At 36.5% G+C, this 12,311-nt stretch overlaps 1 protein-coding gene across 5 annotated transcripts in view; it reads right to left on the reverse strand.

The window, feature by feature from the left end:
• LOC111054970 (liprin-beta-2) overlaps positions 1-12,311 on the reverse strand; it is a 192,933-nt gene that overhangs the window by 70,328 nt on the left and 110,294 nt on the right. Inside the window, exon 1 of one of the 5 annotated variants that reach the window (XM_039424863.1) lies at positions 1,534-1,717. The exons of the other annotated variants lie outside the window; for them this stretch is intronic. The gene's annotated coding sequence lies outside the window, so the exon portion shown is untranslated. Of the gene's footprint in view, positions 1-1,533; positions 1,718-12,311 lie in introns of those variants that run through there. 5 annotated transcript variants of the gene reach the window in all.

The following is a 12,311-nucleotide window of genomic DNA, read 5'->3' on the forward strand; positions in this document are numbered from 1 at the left end:
CAAAAATGCTTCCTAATATAGAATTCTAGAATTTTATAGGTTGTGAGCAATCCTGGTATATATGGTCAATTAATAAAGCAATATTGAAACTTGAAGTACCCTTTATTATTTAAAATATTACAACGACTACTTTCGACCATAACTTGAAAATGACCTAAGTTATGGTGGAAACTAGTAGTTGTAATATTTTAAATAATAAAGGGTACTTCAAGTTTCAATATTGTTTTATTAATTTATAAAAGTAGCCCAATCAAGTGAAGTGTTTTTATAATATGGTCAATTAGTACATACTGAAGTTTAATAGATCAAAGATCATCTAATCGTAGTACATGGATGGACATGAAGTGCTGGTTGGACTTTCAATTCCTTCTTTTTTATACCACATTTCATTCAATTTATCTTGATTTGTATTCAATTTATAGTTGATATGATGTATCGTGATTTGTCATTTGAGTTACGTTTTACTAATACGTTTTTCTTCTGTAAGTATAAACGGTGGCATGCCAAATGACCGATTCCCATTTGGTCGAAATTATTATTTTGTCGCAAAAGATCGAAAATTGAAGAATCCCAAATGATAGAATTGAAACTTTTACTTCCCCAAATGGTCGAATCCCAAATGATCGAAAAGTTTTAATAGTAATCCCATTTGGCCGAAAATCTCAACTGTCGCAAAAGGTCGAAGATTTGATTTTCCCATCTGACCGATTCTCAAACAGTCGAATCCCATTTGATAGAAAAATGTTGTAGTTCGTCGCAATTGATGGAAACTCATCGGCTAGATGGGATTCGACCATATGGAAAAGTATACTCTTCGACCTTTTGGGATTCGGTCAGATGGGACGGGACCCCACGGTATAAACAAAAGATTGAATTCACATTTCATAAAAGCACTTCACTAATATAGGCTACTTTTGTACAAATTAATAAAAACAATATAAAAACTTGTAGTAATTACCCTTTATTATTATAAACTTTAAAATATTAATATTATGATGTTGAAATATTTCGAAGTTTTAATAATAAAGGGTACTACAATTTTTTATATTGTTTTATTGATTCAATTTACATTATTCACTATAAAAATATTGTAATAAATTTATAGTTGATATAAATTGTATTCAATTGATCTTAATTTGTGTTACGTTTTACTAATACTTTTCTGTAAGTATAAATAATAGATTGATTTGAATTTATTCACTCAAAAATATTGTAATAAATTCATAGTTGATATATCGTATTCAATTGGTATTGATTTGTCTTACGTTTTACTTACAGTTTTATGAAAGTATAAATTGATAGTTCAAATTAAATTCAATTTATTCACTCAAAAATATTGTAACAAAAGCAATGAAAATTCTATAACCACTCACACCTCAACACTGTTATTTCCTATCATGGTTCATTCATATTCACATCTTTCCTGAGATAAATTGAATTATTTCCTCCACTTTACACGTACTGAACCATCATTGACGTAGATTCCCTACCAAGGTGACGACACAAATTCAACACACTATGAGAGATACAAACCACAGAATATGGGAGACACTTTGAACACAGTGCACAATTATAACTCTTTTTGAAACAACTAATTACCGGCCACACACACGCACGCGCACACACAACCCGATGAATTATTGTGGATGAATTCAGACTGTGATGAATACTAGTGACTAAAAGGGAGAGTGCACAGCACATACACAGCTAACAGTCGACTGACTGACTAAAAATAGGAGGCTCTGTTATTACTCTACAAATGGAGAGGGGTCAGCATAGGCGGGGGTTGGTGGAGGGGGGGGGGTTCGCAGGTTATTAGGAAGAGGAGATGGTGGTTGGTGAGAGGGAAGAGGGGAGAAAAGATTAGAAGAGTAAGGTGATAATGTGGAGGAGGAGGAGGAGGTGGTGGACGAGATAGATGAGGAGGAGGAAGAGGTGGAGGAGGATGAGAAGGAGATAGATGAGGAGGTTGTAGAGGAGGAGGAGGAGAAGGAGGAGGAAAAGGAGGATGAGAAAGATGTAGAGGAGGAAATAGATGAGGAGGAGGAGGAGGAGGAGGAGGAGGAGGAGAAGAAGGAGAAGGACAAAGGAGAGACCCAACTTGGTTAAATTTAGATCTTTATAATGAAAAAGAACGAAAATAAGACGACAATAGTAGGGGAAAGGAGGATTCGGAGCAGAGATTTTGGGACAGGGAAAGAGGGAGCAAAAATAGAAGAATAAGGTGAAGGGAAAAGAAGAGGAGGATGCGTATGAGTGGGGAGAGAATGAGGAGTAAGAGAGGGTAACAGAAGAGATAGAGGTGGAATTAGATAAAGATAAAAGAAGAGAAAACAGAGGAAAAGAAGAGGAAAAGTTATGTTATGTTTCTTCATAACAAGAGAAAAAGAAGAAAGAGGAGAAGGCGAAGAAGGAAGAAACATGAAAATAGAAGAACATTGAAGAAGAGAGGATTACAGAAAAGAGAAAATTAAAGAAACAGAGAAAGAAGAAAAATAAAAAAAGCTGAGTTTTCCCCTAGAAGGGGGATGAATAGAAAGAGAAAAGGAATGAGAACAGAATGATAAAGACTAGCGAAAAAATAAGGAGAAGAAGTTGTAAAAGAAGACGAGAAAGATCCTAGGAGGATGTTGTAGTGATGAAGGAAGAAAAAAGACAAGAAGTAGCCTAGATGAAAGTAGGCGGGAAAGGAAGTTGAAGGGGAGATATACAAGAGAAGAGAGATGACGAATGAAGAAGATGAAGAAGGATAGGAAACAATTATGAAAATGTAGAGAATTTGAAGGAAGTAAACAAATATGAGAAGAGGAAGAGCTAGAGATGACGAATGCGATGAGAAGAAGAAGAAGAAGAAGAAGAAGAAGAAGAAGAAGAAGAAGAAGAAGAAGAAGAAGAAGAAGAAGAAGAAGAAGAAGAAGAAGAAGAAGAAGAAGAAGAAGAAGAAGAACAAGTAGAGATGATGATGAATTAGAAAGAGAAGTTATGAGAAAGAAGCGAACAAAGGAGAAATCCAACTTGGTTAAATTTAGACGACCGAAAGCGAAAGTAAGCTTTCAGCCACAACTCAATTCACACACACCTTCGCATGGAAAACTCGTTTCATGCCATCACACATTAACAGCAATATTAATTAAAAAGGTATGGAAAAGCTGTCAGCTGTAAGGTACTCCTTGTTTTTCAGAGACCGCATATATGAGAGTTGGCTGTGTTTGCATAAAGCTTATTTTTCAATCTTCTGTTCACACTAACACCAGTAATTGAGAGTTGGATAAGAATAACTGACTAGCTAAGTAATGAATTGACCATATGATTATGACTTGGAAAATTTTGAAACAGATAATCACGATATCAGGTTAAAATAAAAACAAAAAATCTGGTTGTTCTAATAATAATATTATCATATTATGATGAAAGTCATTTCACAGAAAATCTGGTTGTTCTAATAATAATATTATCATATTATGATGAAAGTCATTTCACAAAAAATCTGGGGTGGCGCACTCACAACTTTCCTTGCCGTTATGAAAATTGATCACCTGACGCTAGTGTTCCCGCGCATCTCAAGTCTACTATTCAAAGATTTGAGCCAGCTGGTGACAGGGCAATAACGCTGGAGACACACATGAGGTCTGCTATCTCTTCATAGTGAATGATTTAATAGAATCAACAATAATTTGCAATTGAACAATCACATTTTCTCGAATTTAAAGCTTATTTTCAATTTTAGGTGAAAATGTTACTGAACATTAGTTGTAGAAATTTTCATGCTCAATCTACTCCACTTGATTTTTTTCGTTTCAATTGTATCTGAAGCCTGATAATTGGGAATCTATCTGCATTGGTGGGGCGAAGCTCCTGAAATTTTTACAGATATGAGACTTGTGGCAGTTGATAGAGCTTATCGATGGCTATTTTAGGTATGAATTTGATCAAAATCGTTGGAGCCGTTTCCGAGAAAATCACGAGAAACCCTGTTTTTGACAACATTTTCGCCATTTTAGCCGCCATCTTGAATCGCATTTGATCGAAATTGTTCGTGTTGGATCCTTATATTGTAAGGACCTTACGTTCCAAATTTCAAGTCATTCAGTTAATTGGGAGATGGGATATCGTGTACATAGACGCACATACACTCACACACACACAGACCCAAAAACCACTTTTTTGGACTCAGGGAACCTTGAAACGTATAGAAATTTACAAATTGGGGCACCTTAATTTTTTTCGGAAAGCAATACTTTCCTTACCTATGGCAATAGGGCAAGGAAAGTAGAAAGGTATGGAAAAGCTGAGAGGTACTCCTTGTTTTTGAGAGACCGCATATATGAGAGTTGACGCTGTGTTTGCATAAAGCTTATTTTGCCATCTTCTATTCATCACACTAACACCACAGTAATTGAGAGTTGGAAAAGAATAACTGACTGGCTAAGTAATTCACAGTGATTAAATAATTAATATTGCAATTGTTCTAATATGATAGAAGTAATTTCACAAAAAAAAATAGAGTACGTATAGTAGGTCTGGAAAGAAGAATTTTATTTTAATCATTCAAACAATACCTACATTATTGACCGAACGAAGTGAGGTCTAAGATTCAAGTCGACGGTTTGGCATTTCTCTTAATGTTTAAATGCTTATATGTTTCTATGTTGCGCATTTACGGCGAAACGCGGTAATAGATTTTCATGAAATTTGACAGGTATGTTCCTTTTCAAATTGCGCGTCGACGTATATACAAGGTTTTTGGAAATTTTGCATTTCAAGGATAATATAAAAGGAAAAAGGAGCCTCCTTCATACGCCAATATTACCGTAAAAATCAGACTATAGAATTATTCATCATAAATCAGCTGTCAAGTGGACTATAATACTACCCGTTCAAAAACTTCGAACATCTTGAAAATGTATCTTTCCATTAACGTTAGTAGACAGTTGACTATAATACTACCCGTTCAAAAACATCGAACATCTTGAAAATGAATCTTTCCATCAACGTTGTAGACAGTTGCAGCCAGACCTGATAACAGCGCTCACACTCACATTCCGGGACGACACGTCACGGTATGATATAGGACAGAAAGCTCTATGTTTATTTAGGATTTTTTCTAGACATTTTTGATTGATAAATTATTTATTAATTTTTGAGAAAACTAACAACAGGTCAATGTAACTTACTGAACGCGAGGTCTACTATTCACAGAACTACAAGTCAAGATGATAGAGAAAGGAAAAATAAGGTAACCTTGTACTATTCCTCTCCCAAATTTAGAAAACACATAGTCCGAAATAGATTAAGTCTTGTAGTTCTAAAATTCACAAAATTTTCAGTCCTCAAGTATTTTAACAAAGTAAATTTTTAAATTTAGATGCTTCAAAACTAAACATAGATGAAATATTTCACATTATTAACTAAAATAGGAAATATTCACATATTAAAAATATAATTTTGAAGAATTACCGAAAAACAAACTCTTCTCATTTTTGCTAGTATAATAATTATCCTGGTACAATGGAAGCCTTCTGCTTTCACGAAACCAGTGCACTTAAAGAATTAATAGTCTACTAGAAAATTGTAAAGGTGCGTACAGATATACGCGCCGTGAACACGAGGAATTCACTTTTAATCAGCTGACTATATCTGTATTTTTACAGAAACGGTAAGATACAGATATAAAAAGCTTGGCATCAACTGATTAAAAGTGAATTCATTGCTCATGTTCGCGGCGCGTATATCTGTACGCACCTTCACACACATCGTATACTTTTCAAACTTCATGTTTCTACTGACTAAATTATAGTATACAAGACATTGGGAAGAAAAACATGATTTTACACCTTTGAATAGCCCATACAAAACATAAGGATATTGAACGTCCATAACAACCTATATTATTCATTGAATAAATTAGTCAATTTAGTTGTTTTGATTCAATCGACCTTATTGATAGTAAGTGAGGGAGATAGTAGAATTTAACATAAGTATTTATTCACTCAATTCATGAAATTCATTTCTGACTCACTGATCACAATTTCTAAAAAAAACTACTGGATGGATTGCAACACAACTTGGAATACAGGTTTCAGGTGCTCACTAAGAATTATAATCCTATACTATTAAACGAGCAGGAGCAGCTTCTGTTTATATGTTTGTATTTCACCGGATCTCGAAAACGGCTCTAACGATTCTCACGAAATTCAGAACATAGTAGGTTTAAAATATAAATATAGGATTGCACTATGTCTCATCCCTGGGGAAACTCTCTAAAGGACATTAAAAGGATAACTAGTATTCATCTTTGGAAAAGCAGCTGATAATAATTATTTCGTCGCCTGTTGGTGATGGAAGTGAGTGAGCAAGTTCATGTGTGTGGGACTGTGTCAAAATTAAGACTCAGCTTTTGAACTTATGTAATCATTCAATCAGGTACTTAGTGCCGGTTGCAAAAAAGACGGGTTATTTTCAATCCTGATTAATGATTCCAGTAGATCCATCTTTTTGAAATGGTTTTCTCTAATTTGATCACGTGAAGTTAATAAGGATTGAAATTTAACCAGCTTTTGTGCAACTAGGTCTTTTTTATTATTATTATTACTTCCATTAAAACTAGTCACTAGGACTAACCATTAATTTTGTTCTCTTATTTCTTATCCTAAAATATTAATTTTTAGGAAAAAAAGACCCAGTTGCACAAATGCCGGTTAACTGGGACTTTGTGAGGGAAATTTTTGCATTCCTCTGGGAATCTCAATTTACTGTGATTAGATAGAACATTTCTGTATGAATGTTATTATAATTTCTTCTTTCGTAATAATTTTTTTATGCTTTTGTACTCCAGAGCGAAGCTCGGTCCCCGATATTTCTCTCTCATTGAGTTGTTGAAATTGATTTTGTTTATCGTTTTCGCCATTTTTGTTTGTATTGTGTGAAACATTTTTCTAATGTTTTGTTGCCCACTTCTCTTCAAGAGTTTCTCTTCAAAAAATATAGGTAACTAGCCGTCAGGCTCGCTTCGCTCGCCATATCCGTCTAGCCAGGGGGCTCCGCCCCCTGGACCCCAAACTGGATCGTCCAAGAATGACATCAGCACGCTCGCTTCGCTCGCCTGCATTTTTCATTTGAGCATTTTTATAGGACAATCCAGTCGGGGGTCCAGACTGAACGTCTGGCTAAACGGATATGGCGAGCGAAGCGAGCCTGACGGCTAGTAATATAATATTCCCAGGAATAGCTCTGATTGAAGTAGCAGTGCCTAATCAATTTTTCCGCGATAAATGCATTTCAATCTTCAACTTGGTGCCAACCTAACAAAGTCAACTCAACTTAATGCCAGCCAACCTGACAAAATCATTAATTTAGTTACCAGTTAACAACTTTCGAAGAGGTACTCTCTCTAGATTATAGTTCTATATTAACATATGATGGACATTTTTCAATTATAATTGAGAGAATAAGAAGAATATACATGCTAAAAGACGAACTTTAAACCACGCTTAGAGTTAAAATATTGCCAAAAGATTTCTTAGTGAGCCTCTAAAGGGCTAACTGAACATACCTACCAAATTTGAACGTTTTTGGTCCAGTAGATTTTCAGTTCTGCGAGTGAGTGAGTGAGTGAGTGAGTCAGTCAGTGAGTGAGTGCCATTTCGCCTTTATAAATATAGATTCCCTACAAACTATCCAGGGCTATCTTTGGGGCATTCTATGTTTCTTAAATACTATTAAACTTAATCATCCCCTTATATGTTACTGTACTATCTTTCTTTTATCAAGAACCATTTTTAATAACATTATTCATCCTTCAATTCGATCTTGTAAGGATGGGTGAACAAGAATGGACAACATACAGGAACAGAGTTATGACGACAATTTGACCGTAGACGGAGCGGATAATTACCATTTAACCTTCACGTCGGCAATTTCACAGAGAGAGCAGTCCACTTTTACAAATGGTTCAGAGTCAAGTGCAACTCGTTATTGCAACAAATTGAACTAGCGACAAGTCGGAACAACAAAAGCCAGACAAGCATCACGTGTACCTTCCATGAAGTACTTGGGAGAGAGTGTAGATGATGAAAAGAAGGAGAGAAAGAGGTAGAGGGAGACAAAAAGGATGGAGAGATTTAGAAGAAGGAGAAGGTAGAAGAAGTAGAAGAGACAGAAGAGAAAGATGGAAGAAAGGAGAAAGGGAAAGAGGTAGAAGGCGAAAAAAAGGAGAAGAGGAGGTGAAGAAAAGAAGAAGAGAAAGAGGTAGGGGGAGACAAAAAGGATGGAGTTTTAGGAGAAAGAGAGGGTAAAAGAAGTAAATAGACAGAGGAGAAAGACGAAAGGAAGGAAAAATGGAAAGAGGTAGAAGGCGAGAAAAAGGGTGAAGAGAAGATATTGAGGAGGAGGTGGAGAGGAGAAGAAGGAGAAGATTGAGAGGAGGAGAAGAAGCAGGAGGAGGAGGAGGAGGAGGAGGAGGAGGAGAAGAAGGAGAAGAAGATGAGGAGGAGGAGGAGGAGGAGGAGGAGGAGGAGGAGAAGAAGAAGGAGAAGAGGAGGAGGAGAAGAGAAGGAGAAGAAGAACAAGAAGAATGATATTATATTGCATCTACATAAATTGGCGGAGCTTTGGACATATCAATGTCCATTCTTCGGAAAGAATATTCAAAATATCCTCCCCACTAACTCTCTACCAAAGAGAGAGAGAGAGAGAGCGTTAAGAGATAGATGAGAGAAAGAAACAAGAAAAAGAGGTAAGAGAGAGAAACAAGAAAAACGGTAAGAGAGAGAGAGAGAGAGAGAGAGAGAGAGAGAGAGAGAGAGAGAGAGAGAGAGAGACAGAGAGAGAAAATGAAGTGTTATTAAGGAGGTTGAAGTAAGACGAGAAGTTAGTAGAAGAAATTAAATAAAAAACAGGGAAGAAGTACGGGAGGAGAGTGGAGGGTTGAAGAAGAAGATACATAGAAGGAGAATAAGAGTAGTACTTGGCGCTTAATTGCATGCTTTCTACTAAGATAGTATTGTACTGCTCTTTCTGAAAACATTCACACACACAAATTTCACATTCAATGTGCAATAAGTTGTCCAGTAACTAGTCCAGTCAAATCTAGTCTAGTCAAGTTAGTAGTAGTCCAGTCAAATGGTCGTTTCTCAGGTAACAGCCCCGAAAGAATTTTTCACGACGGTTCTATATGTATTTGGGGGCGCTGAACTCGAATCTGAAATTCGCTGACACGCCAGAGGGCGGCTTCACCCCAAAAAACCCCAAAATTTCGGACTTTTTTCAATTTTTCAATTCAATCTCGAAAAACTTAAGTTTCTCAAGATAAATGACAACAATATTGTACAAAGAACTGAACTGCATAAATCACAAAACAAATCATCCTTTTTTGGGCTTACGCCAAGGCTGAAACTCTTAATACTCAATACAATACAAAATAGCAATGAAAGATGATATCCAGAATACTGAGTCAAAAACTCTGGTGGGTCAATATTCAATGTACCAGTAATAAATACTCAGCATATCAACGACCAATATACCAATATTGACAATATTGAGTATATGAAGAAGAGAAGAGAAAGAAGAGAAGAAGAAGAAGAAGAAGAAGAAGAAGAAGAAGAAGAAGAAGAAGAAGAAGAGAGAAGAAGAAGAAGAAGAAGAAGAAGAAGAAGAAGAAGAAGGAGAAGAAGAAGAAGAAGAGAGAAGAAGAAGAAGAAGAAGAAAAGAAGAAGAGAAGAGAAGAAGAAGAAGAAGAAGAAGAAGAAGAAGAAGAAAAGAAGAAGAAGAAGAAGAAGAAGAAGAAGAGAAGAGAAGAAGAAGAAGAAGAAGAAGAAGAGAAGAAGAAGAAGAAGAAGAAGAAGAAGAAGAAGAAGAAGAAGAAGAAGAAGAAGAAGAAGAAGAAGAAGAAGAAGAAGAAGAAGGAAGAGCAGAGAAAGGTCCGTCCACAGGCATACGGATTGAGCCGGAAGCAACTATCTAGTAAAAAAAGAGAGAGAGAGAGAGATAAATGAGAAGCAGATTCCGATATTCTTGACTGCGGAAGTGGGATTAGAGAAAAAAGAAGAGAAGAATATTGAGTAAAGAAGAGTAGATCATTGAGTAGGAAGAGAGTACATCGCCATAATTTACTGAACGAGAGACAGTCTGCTCCTCATCCTACGGTCTCCTCCTCCTCCTCCTCCTCATCATCATCCTACTTTCCTCCTCTTTCTCCTTAACCACCACTTCTTGGAAAGGGGATGATAACCACCACCCTCCACTTGGCTGGTGAAAGGACCGAGCCTGAAAGGGCTGTACGTACACGGATGGCTTAACCGGGCTTCGATTCTTCAAATCGTAGCCTAAATAGAAAACTGTCGACCAGTAGCCAACTAGCCTACATTCATTCATCTCTTGAATGAAACCTTCCCATAATCAGTATCGATGTAGCTAAAAAATCTATCACAAGGAGATAGAATACCTGTGGAGCGAGCTTGGTTAATCCCTCTGAAAGTCATGTGTAGTTTGGACAAAAAATCTGGTGTGGCGCACTCACACAACTTTCCTTGCCGTTATGAAAATTAATCACCTGACGCTAGTGTTCACGCGCATCTAAAGTCTACTATAAACAAAGATCTGAGCCAGCTGGTGACAGGACAATAACGCTGCAGACACAAGAGGTCTGCTATCTCTTCTTAGTGAATGATTTAATAGAATCATCAGTTGCCAACAGTTTGCAATTGGATAGTCACATTTTCTCGAATTTTGAGCTTATTTTCAATTTTAGGTGAAAATGTTACTGTACATTAATTGTAGAGATTCTCATGCACAATCTTTTCCGCTCAAAATTTTTTGTTCAAATTGTATCTGGAGCCTGAGAATCGAGAATCTAAAATCAAACTTTGCATAGATGGGGCGGTGCTCCTGAAATTTTTACAGATATGGGACTCGTGGCAGTTGATAGAGCTTATCAATGATTATTTTAGGTATGAATTTGATCAAAATCGTTGGAGCCGTTTTCAAGAGAATCGCGAAAAAACCCTGTTTTTGACAACATTTTCATCATTTTAGCCGCCATCTTGAATCGCATTTGATCGAAATTGTTCGTGTCGGATCCTTATATTGTAAGGACCTTACGTTCCAAATTTCAAGTTATACCGTTAATTGGGAGGTGAGATATCGTGTACACAGACGCACATACACTCCTACACACACACACACACACACACACACACACACACACACACACACACACACAAAAAAAACCACTCTTTCGGACTCAGGGGACCTTAGAAACGTATAGTAATTTATAAATTGGGGTACCTTAATTTTTTTCGGAAAGCAATACTTTCCTTACCTATGGTAATAGGGCAAGGAAAGTAAAAATTAGGAAATATTCACCTCATAATCCTACATTTCCGTTTTTTAAAAAAAAATCGTATAAAAGTTATAGCTCGTTTTTAAAACCACCATTATGTACCATAGGTCATACTTTTTTAATGTTCTATAATTATAATTGTGTAGTTAATCTGCACAATGTGTATTTTCCTGCGTTAGTTGCCTATTTCAGTAATACTACAAAGAATCTGAAATCTGGTGGTACCACAACCAGGTGTTTTCAGGAAAACTATTACTAATAGTAGTATAGGTTTTTTACGAATGAATGAAAATCTAATCTCCATTAATTTGGAACAAAATAATGTAATGTTGACCCTTTGCAATGCTTTATACGATGTACCCAATCATTAACTAATCAGCTTATTTGTAATAACACTAACAAATGAGCACCGATCTTACCAGGGAATGAATCAATCCACCTATTGAGACAAGAAATCCACTTTGGATCTAATTGAAGTAGACAAGCTGTGCAATGTATCTAACTCTATTATCATACATGAAATCCGAGCCGAGTATATGTCACTGTTGGTTGTTTGTTGAGATGATAGACATGACACTGAATTGCATCATGCTAATGAGTGACAAGGAAGAAACAAGATAAATTGCATCATTAATCGAAACTGCATACAAATAAGATCAAGCATGAGATTGAACCGATAGTAGAGATGCGACAGTCGAGGACTGCGACAATCGAGCTCTGCGACATTTGAGGACTGATTTTCGGTCCTCAACTGTTGGGGCTGTGCAAAAATTAAAAGGTCGCCTGGCGCAGGCAACATTTGATTACTCTGTACCAGGAGTCCTCTACGGTCGCAGTCCTCAACTATCGGAGTCCTCCACTGTCGCTTCTGTGCTTTTAGAAGAGTACTCTTCTGTCGGTGTCCCCGTTTGACATCGACCCCATATTTTATGATACGATGTCGTATTATAATCTAATAAACACGTGGAACAGC

Source organism: Nilaparvata lugens, chromosome 3, assembly GCF_014356525.2.
Source record: "Nilaparvata lugens isolate BPH chromosome 3, ASM1435652v1, whole genome shotgun sequence".
In the NCBI taxonomy this organism is placed as follows: Eukaryota; Metazoa; Arthropoda; class Insecta; order Hemiptera; family Delphacidae; genus Nilaparvata; species Nilaparvata lugens.